The following is a 19734-nucleotide window of genomic DNA, read 5'->3' as shown; positions in this document are numbered from 1 at the left end:
ATGAACTGCAGACTCTGCAGTTTCTGTTATTAAATGAGAAATACAGTTTATTGAAAGATACATTTCGTAATGTTAACTTCGAAGAAAACGTTTAATTAACAGAGTGCAGCGGTTCCTACCTAAGGTATTAATAAATTTACTTTTGTAATTTCATGAAATGTAATTGGATGAAATCACACAGGGCAAGAATTACGTCTATTTTCTGATAACTGCGAAACAGTTTGCAGGTATTCTTCCTCAGTGAGAGATTAAAGGTTTCAACACGCTGTCACGCTTTGTGTAATGAAGTTTGGAGACTACTTTATACCCGTATAGCCAAGCTCATTTATCGTCTTCAAAAAGTGCTTCAGCAGTAGACGTGAAAAGTTGTAAGAATGTTTTGTATAGTAATGAACACATTAATCCGGACAACGAGAGTTATTAAATTGCTTTTTATCAATCCCTAGACTAGTTTCATTGCTAAATGTCTGTTCATGCTCCACTTGATAATAACTTCGTGTAACATCAGTGATATTGTTTATTACTAAAATATCAGCGCGGTTATTTCTTCTCTAAATTTTCTTTCCTTTTTTTTTTAAGTTAGTGTGACTCTCATTATGTGCTAATGCCTTCTGCGGCAAGTAATACAACGCGAAGGAACACGTCAAAATTTCATTTATTTCTCACGTCTCAATAACGTAACTTTCGCATTGTGTGGCACTAGTTTAGAACATATAAATGAATTGTTGAAGTGATGTAAATAAACTGTCTCATAATTTCCGAGATATTAAAAAAAGCGGATAAATAAGAAAGGGAGATCTTCTACAGAATCTTCCGCTAATGTGAACAGAAGAATTCCAGTGAATGAGACCAGAATTGCTGTTGCGAGAGTTCAAGTTCCAGTAAAAGCCAAAACAAATCAATTTGCAAAGATCTTGTGAAGGAGATGACTGAAACTCCAACTGTTATAAAACGAAAAATGTTGCTTCCTGCGATAACAGCAGTTTATGAAATGGGATGTCAAAGTATACTTTGTTCAGTAGATAAGATTTATTCGGGAAATTTTCAACGAGCACTGAAGGACAAGTGTTCCTGAGTTGTTTACTTGCTAGAATCGAGGGAGATGGTTCAAATGGCTCTGAGCACTATGGGACTTAACATCTATGGTCATCAGTCCCCTAGAACTTAGAACTACTTAAACCTAACTAGCCTAAGGACATCACACACATCAGTGCCCGAGGCAGGATTCGAACCTGCGACCGTAGCTGTCGCGCGGTTTCAGACTGAAGCGCCCAGAAGCGCTCGGCCACACCGGCCGGCTCGCTTAGCACAAAATCTTATAAATCGTGACGGTGGCTTTCAACTGGACAAGGTTTGGCACCCAGTGATCCCTCTAATTTCTTCTGAGAGAAAATGCTTAATTCATAATGGCACGTCTAGGGACATCTGACATCTGGTTTTAGCGATGCGAGCGCGCATTCCGACAGAAGGTGGACATGTAGTTTCAGCTTTACGTATGCACCTGAGCGCCGCAGATAGAACAGTATTTGCAGAGGGCGCGGGACGAATTACCAAGATAGTTTTCTAAACGTTTATGAGGACACTACCAATCTTGCATGTTTTTTCGAGTTGTTTTCGAGACCGTTTGTCGTTTCATTTGAAAGCACTCCTGTGCATATGCAGATGGAACTGATTAATCGGCAAAGGAATTCCCGTTTTAAAGACGTTAAAACTGTCAGGGCGTCTACATTGTTTTTCTGAGGTGTAGTTTCCACGTTTCCATAACGAGGTGGCAAAAGTGCTATAAAGTTTTCATCAACATATGTGTGAAAAATACCATTTTAGATTATGAAACCAAATAAGTCACGATTGCGTGGCAACCTGAGTGCAAAAATCTCCTAAATTGTCTGCATCTGTCGATATGCTGACAATTTGTACCAGATAAAGGTTGTACGTTACCAGGTCGTGACTGGATGCAGTATCAAAGCTGTTGCCAATGCAGAATTCAATTCCCAGAGAGAAAGAGAAGACCGGTTGTATCCCTCCATGCTGGAAGAACCAACCTTTTCCTGTGTCGCCAGATAATAACGGAACACTGGATCCTTGCTAGTATCGACCGTAATGTCCTTATAAGATTCAGCCAATCTCCGAGCGACGTCTGTCTGTGATGTTAACAGGTAACCCTTGAAAAGTCTCAGTTTGAGTCATTCCGTTGGGTCTGTTGAGATGCCTTGAATCTTTTTATACTATCTGTACCTCTACCGCTCGGTACACATGTGCTCTCGATTCTGAGAAGCATGAGGAGCAGAGTGTTTCATGAGACAGCCACAGTGGCAGTTAAAAAGACAAATACTGTTATTTGTCGTGTTATGCTTCACATTTCATACATTTATAGGCATACTTTTAGTATAATAAAAGTATATATAGTCATTTATTTGCTTTTCCCATTTGTTTATTACGTTCCGTGTTACATTGCTGTGTTTCCATTTTCCATTACTTGTCTCTTCTGCTTGGCGGTATGTGTTAGTGTCTCCGTATGATGCTTCCATGCACTTCGCTTCTTGGGCAGGGATTATTTGAGTGGTAGTGGAGCCAACTTTTGTGTAGACACTAAGTAGTTTCTGCTGGGACAAAGAGGTGTTAGTTGAGACTGGTCAGCAGCTGTTGTATAAGTTGGTACAGGTAGACGGAACTTAATTTCTCTCCCCATTTCCGCTACTGACTGCGGACCTCCGCCTGATAACGTGGAACAGTTCGGTTCGCTGGGTCGTAGGATGGAGCAGTTGTCTGTTTTGGTCATCTCTTATTACGTAAGTTTAGGTAGTAGTAATGCATAAGGATTTGGTCGAGGCTGAGTTGTCCATATGTTTCTTAGCAGTGCAGCCATGGTAAATCGTAGCGGAGTATCTAATGAAGTAAGGGAGTACGACTATGATTATTAATATTTCAGTTATTTAACACGAATCTTTGTCGTACCCCTGCTTTGCAATGGGAGAGTGTCTTGCGCAACTTATATCTCGCCTTAGTGTGTCTTTTGCGCGCGCGCGCGCGCTCGTGTGTGTGTGACGGGTTTTTATGCTGACAGCCACCGCTTGTAGCGATGTGGTTAAGGACACAGGTGAGGAGTAGAATGTGTGATTGACGTACACTCCTAGCCTACCTTACGCCCTCTCACCATTAAGGTCGCCTTTCCTGTGCGAGGTGATAGCCTCCAAATACAGGTACGTCAGTATTTTTAGAATAAGTATCTCGGAGACATAGACAAATTGGTATTCCCTGTATGAGGAGTCGCAATTCCTCCATGTGGGTCCCGTATCCATTCGTATTCCAATGAAGTATGTAGCCTATGTGGCATCGTGGTTTTAATTTTCTCCTATCTTTGTGCTGGACAGTGAGGCAATTGTTGAGTGAGAGGGAATGGAGGGGCTGCTTGGCTCCGGTGAGGAGGTGTCTAACTCCATGATGCCTTCCTCATCAGTGAGAGACGCCATTATGAGGTAGGCATCAGGGACAAATTCTGACCCGAACGCCGTGACCCTTTCCTTGCACACTTTCTCTTTAAGGTTGATGGGGAAAAGGGGATTTGAGAGGCACTCATGCTCATTGTTAATGTTTTGCCTGTCTCTCGTATCTTGGCTGCCTGGATTGCGATATACTCACTGTATGTGCATTGGCAAGTACAGGTGCTGGTGGTGGGTACTGTTTCGCTGGACGTTGTTTGTCTTGAAGCGTGTAAGTTAGGTACAGGTTTCTACATCAAGGCAGAATAAAAGCAAAGACAGGGGGTTCCATTGCCTTACATAATTTCTTGGCTTCTGAGTAAGGGATTCCACTTTTTTGCTTTGAATTCATGAATTTTACCGTCCTCGGCGAGTACTGTGCAGCCTCGGCTACAGACTAGGTGGTTCCCAGAGCAGTTGATGGATATTACTGGAGATGAGGAGTCAAAAAATGGCTCTAAGGACTATGGGACTTAACATTTTAGGTAGCAGTCCCCTTGAACTTAGAGCTACTTAAACCTAACCGATCTAAGGACATCACACACATCCATGCCGGAGGCAGAATTTGAACCTGCGACCGTAGTGGTCGAGCGGTTTCAGACTGAAGCGCCTAGAATCACTCGGACACAGGGGCGGCGAAGGGGAGTCAGTGTCAGATTTATGGGCGTTTGTTTCAAGGTTGCAACTAGGTGTTGTCAGGCCAAATCGCTGTCATTTTCTATGATATTACCCAATAGGCGCGTCGGAGCTATACTTATCCTAATTACACTTCTGTGTTTACTGGAAGGATTACGTTATTTAGATATTGTGAAGAAGGCTTGATGAAGGTAGCATGTAACCCAGGGGACCATCCACGTTTATTCCCAATACAGTTCTCGATGAGAAGAACTCCGACATCTGGCAACTTTGGCATAAACTTACCACCGTGAAGAAAACGCCGTCCACACTGACTAGCATTCCGGCAACGCAGAAGAGTTGCCATAGAAAATTAAACGAAACTACGCTACCTAGTTGGCCACGGCCGAAGCACAATTCAGCCGCTCAAAGCCTACTTTCACTGTCACAGATCCTCTCTGCGCCAGCGGAATAGAATGTCAAACTAATCTGTCGTCACAGCAGGTAGCGCTGGCACGCTAGCATTAACAACAGACTGCAGGGTAATCCAATGCCTAACCCGTCATGGATGAGGCTTTGTGCCGCGTCTTGTAAATTTGGAAATTTGTGGTAAGGTCTTATGGGATCAAACTGCTGAAATCATCGGTCCCTAAACTTACACACTACTTAATCTAACTTAAACTAACTTACGCTAAGGACAACTCACAAATCCATACCCGATGGAGGACTCGAACCGCGTCTTGTGTTTCGTGCTTTGTGTTACAATACATTTTGACCTGTGATAATTTATTTCTGTGATTTGTGTAAAAGACTGCAATAGAGAACACGCTCTCTACTCTACGGGAATCGACAACCGTCCTTTTCGTTTTTATTCGGCATCCGAACAAAACAGCACTATAGCAATGGGTTTAATGAAAGTTGTTAGTCACGTAGAGTCACGTAAGGATAATTTAATGATGCCACTGTGTTAAGATACACTCTAGAGGAAATTAGATCACTTGGTACATTTTTAATAGCACCAGTCGGTAGTTCAGTGTCATTTCTGTGCAAGTGAATACTTGTACACGGTGGCTGTAATTTTACAGCCTTTCTCCGGCTGTGGTCACTCTTCGGTAAACAGATACGTAATATGTTGTTATGTTGGTTCAAATGGTTCAAATGGCTCTAAGCACGATGGGACTTAACATCTGAGGCCATCAGTTCCCTAGACTTAGGACTACTTAAATCTAACTAACTTAAGAACATCACACACATCCATGCCCGAGGCAGGATTCGAACCTGCGACTGTAGTAGCCGCGTGGTTCGGGACTGAAGCGCCTAGAATCGCTTGGCCACAGCTGCCGGCTGCTGTTATGTTGTGTTCCGTAATAGTCTGTATTTATAAGATATTCAGTAATTATTTTCACATTATATAAATACTGTTTGATGCATTCTAAGAGACTCTTTCCTGCAGGGATGACGTTAGTTCGCCTTTACGGATGTAACACAAGTTCAAGGAAAAAAAGATCTGAATACTGTGATCAGGTGATTTTTTGATAAACTTTGGCGAACGCAATATGACTGAGTACGAAAATTGCATTATGTCAATTGAAGCATCCAAAGCACCAACGGCGAGTATCCCAACGAAGGCAGTCCCATATACAAAGTAAATTTTTTTTCCTACTCAGCAAGAGACTTTTCTATCTGGTTTTCTCCTAGCATTTATCTCGTCGTAAGAGATACTCTGTTTCTGATGGTTTGGCAAATTAATTTTATTCTAAAATTGTGGGTGGGTGCCCTTTCTGCCGCCACAGCTGTTAGTTAGCCTAATGCAAGAAAACCATGGGCGCCAACTGTTTGTGAGTCGTGTAAACTTTGTACTGTATGTTACCGTGTATTAACTCTTCCAGTATTGTATTTTCTAGGGCAGAGATGGAGGACTAACACAGTATTTGCCGATCGAGTGTGGAAAGTCATTTGAAAACCCCATTCAGTTTGCCGAAATATCAGACCAACGGTCGTTATTCCCCCGCACGAATTTGGTCTGTACGTGGCTCTCCTTCCGTCTTGCGAGCTAGCACGCTCTGCAGGGCAAACTCAATAACTGAATGTATCACTACTAATAAAAATTACTAAATGTAGAAACTTGGCGAATGTTTCCAGACTGAAAATTTCACTCTGCAGTGGAGTGTCCGCTGATATGAAACTTAATCATCTTGTGGTGAAGTTCTTCTTGTTATGTCCGTGCTTGCTACGAAAACGGGATGAGAAATTTCGCCTTCTGCAAGGTACCTGATTTTCTGTTTTATTTCACCCAGACATGGCATATTAAAACTGTGGGCCGGTCTGAGAGTCCTTTGTCTTTCGCGGGCAGTTGGAGTTTGGAAAGAAGGAGATGAGGTACTGGCGTAAGAAAAGCTGTGAGGAGGGTCCGTCAATCGTGCTCGGCTAGCTCAATCGGTAGAGCACTTGCCCGTGGAAGGCAAAGGTCCTGAGTTCGAGTCTCGGTACGGCACACAGTTTTAATCTGCCAGGAAGTTTCATATCAGCGCGCACTCCGCTGTAGAATGAAAATTTCATTCTCTGCAAAAGGTGTTGGGACTCAGCGAGTGTCAGTGTGAGCTTAAATGTATGTATTCCATAATAAATGGCCTCCCCTATGGCCGGTAGCTCCGAGGTATAAATCGAGGTTTCGGATGGAAGTGCAATAATTTGATAGATATCATCAGGAGGAATGAAGAAGGCGTGTCTCACTCTGTTTTGGAGCCATTCGTATTTTATGGCAAGTATGACGATCGGATTGTGTTAAAGAAGATGTTAAACACATATCGAAACGAAGGTAATTTGGTGTCCTGCAGCATTAATGGTAAGAAATTTCACCGTTTCTCGTACTTTTTTCCAGATGAAAACACTGAGACGGTGGAAGATGGATGTTGATTTCATAGCTCCAGGAGTCAGATGGATCACTCTATATTCGAGAACATATGGTTTATGCAAGTACATTTCGGTGGGTTGCTGCATATGATGCGCACGTAGTCCCAGATAGACTCCGTACAGAGTCAAAAGTATCGTTTGGTCCGCTCCCCACTACGCCCTAGCAACTGTTCTTAATACCTTCGTACTTTGCCACCTTGTTTATTAGGTACTAAATATGGCAGCTCCATATTATTTTGCAATCAAAATGGATTCCAAGTAGTTTAGCATAGGACTGCATGGGAAATTAGTATGGACGAAGCCATATTTCTATTGACAGGTGATTACGCATTTTCCTCTTGAGGATCACTTTTATGGGGACAGAGTAAGCCCGTTGTCCAACTCTCATTTCCCGAGCATTTCACCTGCATCGTTTAGCCGTAACTTATTCTCCAAAAACCTGGCGAATGGGTATAAATACGAATTTCGTCTACATACTGCATGACTTTGATGTTGGCACCAAATATAGTATCCAGAACTGCGATATAGGATGTACAATACGGGACTTATTATATAATCCTACGGAAGGGCATTTTTCACTATGCGAAGGCAATATCACGCGTTATTCTAATTTCAGATGTACACAGTACAATATAGCGCATATTTAATTTGTAAAATTTCTTCCGGTTTATGTTGGTTTCAATTTTTTAAGTAGCTCAGGAACCATGACATTATCGCAATCTCCCCAAAAATCTCTAAATAAAGCCGTCAAATACTCGTTAGTTAGAAACGTTTTTCTGAATGAGAATACTTGGGATGTGATATTGTCCACTGTATTTATACCTTTACGAAAACTAGATTGTGTTGGTGATAAAAGTTCCTGATTTCATCACAATGCTGTGTACCAACAATACGTAAATGAGGTGTTCGTGTAGTACCAGCAACGCCATCTTTTGTACGACCGTAAACCTTGGTAATACGCCAAACTCATTCAAAGTAGAAACATCAGACGAGGTTACTTCGTGAAGGCCAGGGCCAATGCGCATAGTGGACGTTAAAGTGCGCGACATCAGCATGTCGATATCTACATCTACATGGTTACTCAGCAAGGAAAAACTGTTATGTAGAGAATTTATAGGCCCATTTCCAAACTGTTTCCCCATCGTTCCACTCTTGAATAGTACGTGGGAAAAATGAAACGCCAAATAATTCCGTGGGAGTTTTCATTTCTCTTTTTCCATCACTATGGTCATCTTTTATACGTAGGTGAGAGTAAAATATTTTGGCGTTTGGTAAAGAAAGTAGTTGGTTTCATGTTAAAAATTTCGCCGCAAGGAAAAATGCCTTTCGTTTAATGATTGCCGCCCCAGATGGCTTATCGCATCTGCGGCACTCTCGTCTCCTAAGATATGCACGACGAGCTGCACTTCTATGAATTTTCCCACGACCTCCGTCAATCCTGACCGGTAAGAATCCCTTAAGACACGGCAGAACTCCAGAAGAGAAGAGATTTGTTGCATCTTCCACGTGTTAGGAGAGTAAGAGAGTAAAACAGACTGCGTGGTTCGTCTTACCCACAACATTTTCTTTGTGTTTCCTCCCGTTTTAATTGTATGTAATTATAATCAACAGGCATTCAGTTGAATCCACACCTTCTAAATTTATGTTATTTATTGGGTAACCGGAATTTATAGGAATATTTTTAGTACTTATGTGTAGGACCTTACACTTTTAATTGTTATTGTTCAGTTGTGCCTTTTTACGCAATACAGATATCTTATCTAAATCATTTTTCAATTCGTTTTGATTTTCTGATGACTTTATACTCGACGGAAAACGACAGCATCATCAGCAAACAAACTAAGAAGGCTGATCAGATTCTCTTCTAAATCGTTTATATACGAGATGCATTCAAGTTCTAAGGCCTCCGATTTTTGTTCTAATTAACTACTCACCCGAAATCGATGAAACTAGCGTTATTTCTCGACGCAATCGCCCTGCAGACGTACACATTTTTCACAACGCTGACGCCATGATTCCATGGCAGCGGCGAAGGCTTCTTTAGGAGTCTGTTTTGATCACTAGAAAATAGCTGAGGCAATAGCAGGACGGCTGGTGAATGTTCGGCCACGGAGAGTGTCTTTCATTGTTGGAAAAAGCCAAAAGTCACTAGGAGCCAGGTCAGGTGAGTAGGGAGCATGAGGAATCACTTCAAAGTTGTTATCACGAAGAAACTGTTGCGTAACGTTAGCTCGATGTGCGGGTGCGTTGTCTTGATGAAACAGCAGACGCGCAGCCCTTCACGGACGTTTTTGTTGCAGTGCAGGGAGGGATTTGTTCTTCAAAACATCTTCGTAGGATGCACCTGTTACCGTAGTGCCCTTTGGAACGCAATGGGTAAGGATTACGCCCTCGCTGTCCCAGAACATGGACACCATCATTTTTTCAGCATTGGCGGTTACCCGAAATTTTTTTGGTGGCGGTGAATCTGTGTGCTTCCAATGAGCTGACTGGCGCTTTGTTTCTGGATTGAAAACTGGCATCCACGTCTCATCCATTGTCACAACCGACGAAAAGAAAGTCTCATTCATGCTGTCATTGCGCGTCAACATTGCTTGGTAACATGCCACACGGGCAGCCATGTGGTCGTCTGTCAGCATTCGTGGCATCCACCTGGATGACACTTTTCGCATTTTCAGGTCGTCATGCAGGATTGTGTACACATAACCCACAGAAACGCCAACTCTGGAGGCGATCTGTTCAACAGTCATTCGGCGATCCCCCAAAACAATTCTCTCCACTTTCTCGATCATGTCGTCAGACCGGCTTGTGCGAGCCCGCGGTGGTTTCAGTTTGTTGTCACACGATGTTCTGCCTTCATTAAACTGTCGCACCCACGAACGCACTTTCGACACATCCATAACTCCATCACAACATGTCTCCTTCAACTGTCGATGAATTTCAATTGGATTCACACCACGCAAATTCAGAAAACGAATGATTGCACGCTGTTCGAGTAAAGAAAACGTCGCCATTTTAAGTATTTAAAACAGTTCTCATTCTCGCCGCTGGCGGTAAAATTCCATCTGCCGTATGGTGCTGCCATCTCTGGGACGTATTGCCAATGAACGCGGCCTCATTTTAAAACAATGCGCATGTTTCTATCTCTTTCCAGTCGGAAGAAAAAAAATCAAGAGGCCTTAGAACTTGAATGCACCTCGTAGATTAAAATGACAGGGACCTATAATACTTCCTAGGCGAATCCCAGGTATCTCTAATGTTTCACTAGATGGATTTAAAACTTGCTTGATACCTGTCAGATATATTACTTTATTGGGCAGATGAACAAAAATTTTTGTTGCTTCATATTGAACACCTACATAAGCCACTGTCACCTTTAACTGTAAGTAATAAACGTCAACTTTTCCTCTAGCCTTGTACATATGGAATCACTTTTTTTTGAATCATCAGTCTTCTGATTGTTTTGCTGCGGCCCGCCACAAATTACTGTCCTGTGCCAACCTTTTTATCTCAGAGAAGCACTTAGAACCTCCGTCCTCAATTATTCCATTTTCAATATTTTGGTAAAAGTCATCAGTATCGGCTCTGGACGATGATTATTTAAGTTTTTCTTCTGACTTTTCGTATAAAGTGGTTTAACAATTTCATGTTTTGGTACGTCTGGAAAAATTCCCTGTGCCAGTGATGCGTTACTTACGTGACTAAGGGCATTATTTATTAAGTTAGAACAACTTTTCAGAACTCTGACACTCCATCAACAGCATATGAGCTTTTGTGTTTTTAGAATACTGTTAATTTCAGTGAAGGATGCTGGTACAGCGTCTAGATGCTTCAAGTTTTGTGAAATGACGTTCTTAATACACTCCTGGAAATTGAAATAAGAACACCGTGAATTCATTGTCCCAGGAAGGGGAAACTTTATTGACACATTCCTGGGGTCGGATACATCACATGATCACACTGACAGAACCACAGGCACATAGACACAGGGAACAGAGCATGCACAATGTCGGCACTAGTACAGTGTATATCCACCTTTCGCAGCAATGCAGGCTGCTATTCTCCCATGGAGACGATCGTAGAGATGTTGGATGTAGTCCTGTGGAACGGCTTGCCATGCCATTTTCACCTGGCGCCTCAGTTGGACCAGCGTTCGTGCTGGACGTGCAGACCGCGTGAGACGACGCTTCATCCAGTCCCAAACATGCTCAATGGGGGACAGATCCGGAGATCTTGCTGGCCAGGGTAGTTGTCTTACACCTTCTAGAGCACGTTGGGTGGCACGGGATACATGCGGACGTGCATTGTCCTGTTGGAACAGCAAGTTCCCTTGCCGGTCTAGGAATGGTAGAACGATGGGTTCGATGACGGTTTGGATGTACCGTGCACTATTCAGTGTCCCCTCGACGATCACCAGAGGTGTACGGCCAGTGTAGGAGATCGCTCCCCACACTATGATGCCGGGTGTTGGCCCTGTGTGCCTCGGTCGTATGCAGTCCTGATTGTGACGCTCACCTGCACGGCGCCAAACACGCATACGACCATCATTGGCACCAAGGCAGAAGCGCGTCGCATCGCTGAAGACGACACGTCTCCATTCGTCCCTCCATTCACGCCTGTCGCGACACCACTGGAGGCGGGCTGCATGATGTTGGGGCGTGAGCGGAAGACGGCCTAACGGTGTGCGGTACCGTAGCCCAGCTTCATGGAGACGGTTGCGAATGGTCCTCGCCGATACCCCAGGAGCAACAGTGTCCCTAATTTGCTGGGAAGTGGTGGTGCGGTCCCCTACGGCACTGCGTAGGATCCTACGGTCTTGGCGTGCATCCGTGCGTCGCTGCGGTCCGGTCCCAGGTCGACGCGCACGTGCACCTTCCGCCGACCACTGGCGACAACATCGATGTACTGTGGAGACCTCACGCCCTACGTGTTGAGCAATTCGGCGGCACGTCCACCCGGCCTCCCGCATGCCCACTATACGCCCTCGCTCAAAGTCCGTTAACTGCACATACGGTTCACGTCCACGCTGTCGCGGCATGCTACCAGTGTTAAAGACTGCGATGGAGCTCCGTATGCCACGGCAAACTGGCTGACACTGACGGCGGCGGTGCAGAAATGCTGCGCAGCTAGCGCCCTTCGACGGCCAACAGGGCGGTTCCTGGTGTGTCCGCCATGCCGTGCGTGTGATCATTGTTTGTACAGCCCTCTCGCAGTGTCCGGAGCATGTATGGTGGGTCTGACACACCGGTGTCAATGTGTTCTTTTTTCCATTTCCAGGAGTGTATATTCTCTTGTTTCTTCAACCGCACCGTTTAATCGTATTTTCGCTACGACATTTAGAAAGTCATTGTTAAAATTATTCACAAATTGTGAATTATCAGTCAGACCATCGTCATGGTTCATGGTGTGGGTTCCTGTAGTCATGTCCTAGTTCATGGACCACGGGCAACGTATGAGTGCCCAAGTAAGTGATCCCGACAGTCGAGATACCAGTTACTTTGGAATAAGGCTGGGCATTTCGGACATATTCTGAGCCGTGGTCACCTTTGTGCTCATACGGCAAAGACTACCAAATCCACAGGTTAGCCCCACAACCGTTAGGGGTAAAACATGATGGGATTCGGGGCAAGTAAGGCTAGCAACCTGCTTCCCTGGTACTTTAAATTTGATGCTGGCAACAATCAGAGCAAAATGCCTCGGACCTTTGGAGGTGACGGAGTCCCACCTCTAACTGAAAAACCAGGGACTCCTAAGATACGACTTGAAAACAAATGGTAATGAGATGAGGAGTTATTAATATCAATGGGGGCTACTCTGGGGAGAAGGTAGAGCTGGTAGAGGCTGCAAGTAAGATGGGACTGGATGTTTTAGCTGTTAGTGACATCTGGGTAAGGGGTGAGAAAGAAGAGGAAGTGGGAGAATACAAGGTCTACCTGTCAGGAGTCCAAGCAGGAATAGCACAATGGGGTGTAGGGCTTTACATCAGCAAAGAAATGGAACCCAGCGTAGTTGCAATAAGGTATGTAAACGAACGACTGATGTGGGTAGATTTGACAGTGTCTAGCAAGAAAATTAGGATTGTGGCAGTATATTCGCATTGTGAAGGACAGATCAAGATAAGATGGATAGTTTTTATGAAGCACTCAGTGATGTAGTTGTTGGAGTAAAGGACAAGGACAGTGTTCTGCTAATGGGTGATTTTAATGCCAGAATTGGAAATCGAACAGAAGGGTATGAGAAGGTTATGGGTAAATATGGAGAGGATATGGAGGCCAACAGGAATGGGAAACAACTCTTGGATTTCTATGCCAGTATGGGCTTAGTAATCACAAACTCCTTTTTTAAACATAAGAACATTCGCCGGTATACTTGGGAAGGCAGTGGAACCAGATCTGTCATTGACTGTATAATAACAGATCAGGGATGCAGGAAGGCTGTGAAGGACACACGTGTATTCAGGGGATTCTTTGATGACACTGATCGTTATTTAATCTGCAGTGAAATTGGGATTGTGAGGCCGAAAGTGTAGGAGGACAGGTCCATATGTAGGAGGATAAGAATGGAGAAACTTCAGGATAAGGAAATCAGGCACAAGTACATAACAGCGATCTCAGAAAGGTACCAGTTAGTTGAATGTAGTCAATTACAGTCATTGGAAAAGGAATGGACAAGGTACAGGGACACAGTACTAGAAGTGGCTAAAGAATGTCTTGGAACAGTAGTGTGTAAAAGTAGGATGAAGCAAACAGCTTGGTGGAATGACACAATCAAGGTAGCTTGTAAAAGGAAAAAGAAGGCGTATCAAAAATGGCTACATACTAAAACTCAGGTAGACAGAGAAAGTTATGTTGAAGAAAGAAACAAAGCCAAACAGATAATTACAGCATCCAAGAAGAAATCTTGGGAAGACTTTGGAAACAGGTTGGAGACTATGTGTCAAGCTGCTGGAAAACCATTCTGGAGTGTAATTAGCAGTCTTCGAAAGGGAGGTAAGAAGGAAATGACAAGTACTTTGGACAGGTCAGGAAAACTGCTGGTGAATCCTGTGGATGCCTTGGGCAGATGGAGGGAATATTTTGAAGAGTTGTTCAATGTAGGTGAAAATACGATCAGTAATGTTTCAGATTTCGAGGTATAATGGGATAGGAATGATGATAGAAATAGGATCACATTTGAGGAAGTGGAGAAAATGGTCAATAGATTGCAGTGCAATAAAGCAGCTAGGGTGGATGAAATTAAGTCGTTACTCATCAAATACAGTGGAATGTCAGGTCTTAAATGGCTACACAGGATAATTGAAATGGCCTGGGAGTCGGGACAGGTTCCATCAGACTGGACAAAAGCAGTAATCACACCAATCTTTAAACATGGAAACAGAAAAGATTGTAACAACTACAGAATTAGCTCTTTAATCAGCGTTGTGGGTAAAATCTTCTCAGGTATTGTTGAAAGGAAAGTGCGAGTATTATTTGAGGACCAATTGGATGAAAATCAGTTTGGGTTTAGGCCTCTTAGAGGTTGTCAGGACCAGATCTTTAGCTTACGGCAAATAATGGAGAAATGTTATGAGTGGAACAGGGAATTGTATCTATGCTTTATATATCTAGTAAAGGCATATGACCGGGTTCCTAGGAGAAAGTTATTGTCTGTTCTACGAGATTATGGCATAGGAGCCACATCTTCTACGAGGCCGTCTGAATGGACACCTGTACTTGAGATTCGTGCAAAGAGTTCTACCTGAGTTGTTGGAGAACGTACCCTTGGCTGTTTGTGAGAGGATGTGAATAGAGCATGACGGTGCACCGCCTCACTTCAGTGTGGATGTCCGCAACCATCTCAGTGCTGTATTTCCTGGTCACAGGCATGGAAGGGGACGTCCAATTCCATGGCCTGCCAGGTCACCCCACCTGAACTTCTCTGTTTATTTTCTATGGGTATATCTAACGTCACTTGTGTATTAGACCCCAGTGGGTACGGAGATGAAATTAATTGCCAGAATTACAGCTGACTGTGATGTGATTCGAAACACACCAGGGATATTTGTCAAGGTACCTCAGAATCTTGTTCACCGATGTTATGCTTGTGTTGAGGTTGATGGCCGTCAGTTTCAGCATATTTTTTGTAAGATAGGCTACAAATTGTAAGTTGATTGTGTCAACGATGGTGTTTGAGGTTAACTGTAACAAATGTAAACAAAAAAGCTTGCAGTAATGTGACTTTTATTCCTATTATCTCCTTAAGCTGGCTTCTTCGACCGCAGTTTCTCTATCTCAAATTGTTCAACGGAGCATAGTCTATGTACTGTTAAATTTTTGCACGCTCTTACGGAAACGCCCTGTATACTATGTCAGGACGTTTCCATATTTGCGTAAGTTAAACTGTGAGTAGTTACAGGAACTTTCATTTTAGGACTGTATAGCTCTAGCTTCGTACCATCATGTTGGATGGGTGCTATGGCCACCTCTCCCTGCTGAGGGGGATAGAAGGCCACACCATTCCTGGGACAGTTACCCAGCCCGTAAAGCTTTATTTATTTTTTGGTTTTGACAAAAATTAATTTGATTTTTGAGATGTTAACTAACTACATTCTCAGGATTGGTTCCATAAAAACAGTGGTGAGAAGAAGACTTCAAATTGCTATTAATAAAGTGAAAAAATGGCAGTTACTCAGTCATAGAAGGTTCTATAACCCCAAGGATAACCATAGAGCGCCAAATAAAAACCGATTGTGATTCAAAAACTACAATGGTTCCTTTTTTGATTTAGCTCTTGTTCGGGTTTAGCCAATAAGGAATGACTTGTGTGATTCCCAACAATTTTTTTCTTCGAAACTTACCTGTAACAAGTAGTTCCCTGTTTTTAAAGTGCTTTGCCAGCCTGACGTCTATCTCTTGCGTGTCTTGTCTTCTAACCCTGGTACATAGGCAAAGTGTTGCATAATTTAAAAAGAATTGTATTTAGTTTGAAATTTGGTCTAAATGAATGAAGCCCTATTTTGTTTTTTATGAATATATAAAGCAATATATGTAAATTTACCAGTGTTTTTTTTTTCGTGTGAGGATTTGATGTTGGCATTTAAATGTCCCGGCTATCTACCCCTGTTTATCTTATACTCTATACACACAATAAATAAGGACACTCAAGGAACTCAGTGTCTGTCTAACAGCGTTTACTGTATTCAGACTAAACTACTTCAGTGCAGGATACTTCTAAGCGTTAGGAACACAAAAGATCCAATTGTTGGCACAGCAGAAGTCAATATCAGAGTTTATGGAATGACATTTAACAGAAATAGCGATCACTAACAATATTGTAAGAAACTCTCTATCTCTCCGTCCCAACAAGCCTTGGAAGCCCCAGCGGTATCGACCGGCCGCTGTGTCATCCTCAGTCCACAGACGTCACTGGGTGCGGATGTGGAGGGGCATGTGGTCAGCACACCTTCCTCCCGGCCGTTTGTCAGTTTACGAGACCGGAGCCGCTACTTCTCAATCAAATAGCTCCTCAGTTTTCCTCATAAGGGCTGAGTGCACACCGCTTGCCAACAGCGCTCGGCAGACTGGATGGTCACCTATCCCAGTACTAACCCAGCCCGACAGCGCTTAACTTGGGTGATCTGACGGGAACCGGTGTTACCATTGCGGCAAGGCCGTTGGCAGTGATACTGTAAAAGTACAAATATTCGAGCACACTCCAAGTGAGAAACACCCTTGGATCAGAGTTTAGCCAAGACTTGCTTCGAGCGATATGAAGTTGGCGTCCTAAAGTTCTGAATACGAAAATCACGAGTTTTTAAAGGATCATGGTGGGGTGCACTGTTTTTGCCTATATGTAGAAAGCCCACCATTCCGCTGGCATTTTTCAGACTTCGGCTATTCTGACGCGTAGCTCTGCAACTCGAAGGTGCCTGTTGGCAATCACGCTCAGGTCCTTCACCTTCTGTTACTGCTCTTTGCACTAACTGATTCCATGTTTTGTAACAACAGCGCTCACCCTGAATCTAAACGTCACTGCACATGTCAAAAAAACAGTGTTTGACGTCACTTTACTCTGAGGGTGGAAACCTCTCTCTGGAGTGTGGATCGCTGTTCCAACAATTCTACTCATTTCCCATCTCACTCTAAGCTGTGGGAATCCTGTGACGTTGCTGATCTCACGATCAAGCATCATGCTTGCTGCATATGCTAAGACTTGACTGTTTGCGACTGACGTCCACTGTGGACCCTTAAAACAGCGTCTAGACGGTTTACGAAGTTATTAGTTAATTCTCTCATTCAGTTTTCTCATTTTGAGAAACCAGAAGTAGCGATCTGTTTTGGTTGATAATAACTTTCTAAAGCAAAGATAGCATAAATATTTCTCTATTTACAACAACCAGTTTTGACAGGTCATCTTCAGGTCTTTATGTTACAAAAGGCGTTCATTTTAATGTGAAGCCTCACGCCAAGCTGTCATGGTAGTGGATTAAAAGTAGCACATTACACAAAGGTTTATCGCGTGTAGAACGTTTAAAATCAAAAAGCACTTTATGCACATGACAGTGTCCATATCTGTAGCGCTCACAGATGATTGTTACGTCATAAAAATCACAGTATACAATACAGTCCGCAGTAGCACGTCTGTCGGGGTTAGCTGGACATATTCGAATAACCGGGGATCCACCTTATACCGCGCATTAGGTGCAACTTACCTCAACTCGAAATGAAAACGTTTTATAACAAAAGTTTTTGAAGACCTGAAGACGACTGCAAAGTCTTTGGAAACAGGTCGTTGTAAATAAAGAAATATTTGTGCGATCTTGACTTAAGAAAGTTTTTATTAATTCTCTTAAGTGAAAGCTCTACCCCGGGGTAGGAGCCGCATTTGGAGTTCGCACACTTTTTCCGCTACTGTTTACCTCATGTGACCTTGAAACCTCCTCTTAGAAATATTTGTGAATGATGTGCTGATAAACCCCTTACTTTGTTTGATTTTCAAACACCTGAGCAAAACTGAACGTAGTCAGACATTTCTCTCTTTACTTATTCTGATCATCACTAAACTGACACACAATATTTTTAGCGCAACGCAATCTGACTTTCAATAATCCCTTCAAGAGAATAGCCCTGACTAACAATAACCTATAACTTTCATCCTCACAAAAATCTTCGTTACTCGAACCACTGCAATACAGCTAGCGCCAATACTGCCAGCTAAATAAAAGATTCTAACTACTGAAGGCACTAACTACTGATAGTCATAGTTAGCAAATGAAAGATTTAGATAGAGAACAAACAATGTATTTACCTTAATAGTGTTCAAAAGTCATCAGTTCATGACATCCAGTCTTACAAATTTACTCTCTCTGATGAACACACGTCCAGATCATCTGCTCTCAAAACTCTTCCCACATCCACCACTGCTGGCGGCTGACCTCCAACTGCGCAACGCTACGCGCTGTTCACATCCAACTGCCCAACACTACAATAGCGAATATTTCAACAATGCCAACCAGCCGCAGACTGCACACAGCACAGTCAGTGATTTTCATATTGGCATTACCACCATAAAAACCTAAAGAGCCTACTTTCAACCTGAACGCTACTGTCTACGCCCCCTTGGACTACTCTCTCTGACTTTCAACAGCCTCGGCTTAACAATAGATAACTCAATAAGTCGTCAATACAAGACATTGGTGTCGCTATTTTAAAGGTCGCACTGTGGATGTAAACGTAGTTTCTTGATATAGTGTGTGTCTCACGTTACCAGCACAATGAATAATGAATGGTTTCTTTCCTTCGCAGGCCACACGTCTTCTGCTACACCGAGTGGAATAGCTGTGCTGTTGGAGTGGCAGAAGAGCTAGAGCAGTGCAGCGAGTGGTTATCCACAGAAACTGTGCCTCTCGCCTGGTAGAGAGTCCTCGCCGATAAGGTGGTGCCGGGGATAGCCTACTACGGAGCAGGCGCGTGATGTGAGCGAGTGCGGCGATGTGCCTCCTGGACCTGCTGCGCCTACGGCTGCTGCCCCAGCGGCGCGCCGCGGGCAGCGCTCGCGCCGCTGTGGAGCCGGCCTCGGTCTGCGACGCCTGCAGCTGCTGCAGCTGCGACGAGGCCAGCGACCGCGCGCTCGTCCGCCACCACAGGCACGGGCCCGCGCCCTTCACGCCGGGCCCTGCCAGGGACAAGTAAGTACCGTCTCCTACTGCCTCCTCTTCTAACATTAGCAAACTAGAGACCTATCGCAACGGCCTAAGTTCATCTAGCGACTCTTTACCACTGAAGGCTCCGGGTATACGCAATTTATAAACGATGTTGGCACCGTCTCAAAGTTCAGCGTACATATCGCGTTTTTTTTTTTTCAGTCGGTAGTACTGGTCTGTTGGTTGCCAATAATTCGTCTAACTGCACAGTATACACAGTTCAAAAAATTCTACCGCTACGGGCGCAGGTTCGAATCCTGCCTCGGGCATGGATGTGCGTAATGTCCTTAGGTTATGTTTAAGTAGTTCTAAGTTCTAGGGGACTGATGACCACAGCAGTTACGTCCCATGGTGCTCAAAGCCATTTGAACCATTTTTGAACCAAAAATGTTCAAATGTGTGTGAAATCTTATGGGACTTAACTGCTAAGGTCATCAGTCCATAAGTTTACACACTACTTAACCTAAATTATCCTAAGGACAAACACACACACCCATGCCCGAGGGAGGACTCGAACCTCCGCCGCTACCAGCCGCACAGCTATAC

At 43.7% G+C, this 19734-nt stretch overlaps 1 pseudogene; it reads right to left on the bottom strand.

The window, feature by feature from the left end:
• Positions 1-16546: 16546 nt before the first annotated feature.
• LOC126337405 (5S ribosomal RNA) lies at positions 16547-16664 on the bottom strand (annotated as a pseudogene).
• Between the last annotated feature and the right edge of the window lie 3070 nt (positions 16665-19734).

The sequence above is a fragment of the Schistocerca gregaria genome, chromosome 2 (assembly GCF_023897955.1).
Source record: "Schistocerca gregaria isolate iqSchGreg1 chromosome 2, iqSchGreg1.2, whole genome shotgun sequence".
Taxonomy (NCBI): domain Eukaryota; kingdom Metazoa; phylum Arthropoda; class Insecta; order Orthoptera; family Acrididae; genus Schistocerca; species Schistocerca gregaria.
Note: the sequence above shows the minus strand (reverse complement) of the source record. Positions and strands in the feature narration are given on the sequence as shown.